This window comes from Mus caroli, chromosome 9, assembly GCF_900094665.2.
Source record: "Mus caroli chromosome 9, CAROLI_EIJ_v1.1, whole genome shotgun sequence".
In the NCBI taxonomy this organism is placed as follows: domain Eukaryota; kingdom Metazoa; phylum Chordata; class Mammalia; order Rodentia; family Muridae; genus Mus; species Mus caroli.
In genome coordinates this window covers 50,390,496-50,393,644 of record NC_034578.1, presented here as the reverse complement: position 1 = coordinate 50,393,644, position 3,149 = coordinate 50,390,496, and positions in this window count along the sequence as shown.

Below are 3,149 nucleotides of genomic sequence, written 5' to 3'. Positions count from 1 at the left end.
GAAAAAACCAAAAAAAAAAAATCAGTTCATTCCTTAAAACAGAAGTATGGTATGTTGTAACACTTGTAATGTCCCAGCACTTGGGAAGTGGAAGCTGGAGAATCATGAGCTCAGAGTCGTCCTTGGCTATATAAAGAGTTGGAAACCAGCTTAGACTACAAGATGATGAAAACAAAGGTAAAGGGCTGGCAGGGTGGCTCAGTGGGTAAAGGCATTTGTTGTGAAGCTTGGTGACCGGTATTCAGTCCTCACAGCCTGTGTAAAAGAGGGGAAGAGAATCCACCCCACACAGTTATCATCTGACTCCACAGATGCTCTGCAGCACATGTGTCACAAAGGCTAACCACTGACTCCACAGATGCTATGCAGCACGTGTGTCAGAAAGGCTAACCATAATATAAACTTGGTTGGTTTTGGAAAATGGCATTTATGGGTAGAAGACCTCTCTGTTTGTATATAAAGTCACTACTAAAGACTCTAAAGGTAACACCTCTCACCAAACAACAGAATCCTGGTATGCTCTAGTGTGCTAGACTAAGATGTTAATAATCTATTTGTTTTTGTGAGACATAGATTTCTACATAGTCCTGGCTGTTCTAGAACCCACTATGTGCACTCACTCTGCCTCCTGAGGGCTGGGATAAAATTTGTGTGCTACAACATTTGCTTAAGGTTTGTTTTTTGTTTTTTGTTTTTGTTTTTTCACAAAATTTTGAGGGGCTTGTGACCGAGCAGTTAAGAGCATTTTCTGCCTTTTCATAGGTTTGAGTCTCAGCATCCAACTGGTGGCTCACAACTTTATGTAACTCCAGTTTCCAGGGTCCCTTTTCTTCCTCTGTGCCCCCAGGCGTACATTTGGAGGATAGATATGCATGCAGGCAAAAACACTCATACATAACTTCTTCTTCTTCTTCTTTTTTTTTTTTTAAATCACAGAGCTCTCAAATAATGGTGAGCTTCAAGGTCTTAGATAAATAGCAATATCAGAATCACAAAAGATCAGGGCAGAAATTAAATGGAGAAGCTTGACACGCTTAGATTTCCCAGTATGGCAGAGCCTGAAGCAGTAATAATATCACTGCAAGGTCAAAGCTAGCCTGGTCTACAGTGAGTTCCAGGCCAATTAGGGCCTTGAGACAAAACCTTGTCTCAGAAAAAAAACCAATCCCCCCCCCAAAAAAAATCTAATGAGTGGAAACAAAGAACCAATACAATAGCTTCTTGAAAAAAAAGAAATAAACAAGAAATAAACCTCCAGCTGAATTAGCCAAAAGATAAAAAAAACAAATAAAATTAGAGCAGAAAATATTACAATAAACATTAGCGTCTCAACCACTTTGAAACCTTATATTCCATCAAATTAGAAAATCTAGAAAAAATAAATTTATAGACAACTATGGCCTGTTAAAACTAAAAAGGGCAAACATAACAATGAGATTGAGGTAGTAAGTAAGATGATTTTTGTGTCTGAGTAGCTGTGGCTGTCCTGGAACTCTAATCAACCTGCCTTTGCCTCCCAAATGCTGTGATTAAAGGTGTTCACCACCATGCCCAGCACAGATGGCTCAGTGGGTGAAGGAGCTTGCTACCAATCCTGTACCCTGAGTTTGATCCCAGGGCCCTATGTTATGAAGAGAGAGCGCCTACTCCAGCAAGTGTTCTGATCTCCACAGCATGAATGTTTTTAGCCAACTGTGGGACATTCATCCCTTCTTTGACAATTACATTCCCAAACAAACAGAAAAGCCAAAACTACAGCAACAAAACAAATCCATGTTGAAGATGTGTAGGCTTCTTATAGAAGCCCATCCCAAAGCTTTGGCAATCACCCAAGGCATTTTGATATAGTGAGTATCTTAATGAAGAAGGCACACCATGCAAGGAAATGGTAGGCTTCATAGTGAAGAGATAGCTTAGTATAATATTTGCCTGGATTATATGAAGACCTGGGTTCAATACCCACCTCTATTGCCAGCAATCTAAAGGTGGACATTGGAGGAGTATAACTTCAAGGTCATCTTTGTCCACCTAGTGGGATTGAACGCATCCTAGGCTACATGAGACTCTAACTTGAAAAACAAAACAAAATGAGTGGGGCTTATGGCTCAGCAGTTAAAAATACTATCAGCTCTTAGAAAGGACCTGGGTTCAGCTCTCAGAACACAACAGACAGTTCCCAACTACCTAGAACTTCAGTTTCAGGAGTTTTGACTCCCTCTACTGTCCTCTTCAGGCACCTGTATGCACTTGGTGCAGATACACAAAGATGCATATACACATACACACATTTTACCCCAAAAGGGTCTGGGAAGATGACTCAGTGTGCAAAGTGTTTGCATCACAAGAAAGCGTTTAGAGCATCACCCATGTAAAGAGCTAGGTGTGGTGGCCCTTGATTGTAGTCCCAGTTCTATGGATGGGTGGATGGGGTTGAAAGAGAAGGAGCAGAGATGGTGGCTTATTAGCCAGCCATTCTAGTGCAAGGAGAGATAGACCCTGTCTCACAAAACAAACAAACAAAAACAAAACAAAAAACACCAAACAAAAAGCGGCAGAGAGTCTCAGAGGGAGTTCTGAGGTTTACCCTTGGCCTACACAGGAATTACAATTACATGAAACAAGTCGACTTGAAGTAAATTGTTCAATTTGTATGTTGTGCCTTTTGTTTTACATCAAGGTAAATTAATGTTACAAGCAGAAAGATCTGCTATCCCCAAGTGAAGATTCAAAGTCAGCAAATGGCCTGGCATAGTGCTTTTAATACCAGAAGTAGGGAGGCAAAGACAGAAAGATCTCTGTGAGTTCAAGACCATTCTGGTCTACATAGTGAATTCCAGGATAGCCAGAGCTACACAGTGGGACCCTATCTAAAAACTAACCAAACAAAACCTAAGCAAAACAATCCTCCAACTAACCTTAGCAATGGGTTACACAAATAGGAGAATTATCATTTAATATCAGTTAATGCATAGAGGGTTTTTGTTTCGTTTTAATTTTTTGGAGACAGGGTCTCCGTTTGTAGTTTTAGTTGTTCGGGGACTCGCTATGTGGACCAGGCTGGCCTCGAATTCATAGAGATCCCCCTGCCTCTTTCCTGAGTGTATGCCACCACACCCATCCTGCAGGGAGTTTCTTTGAAACTTGATGTA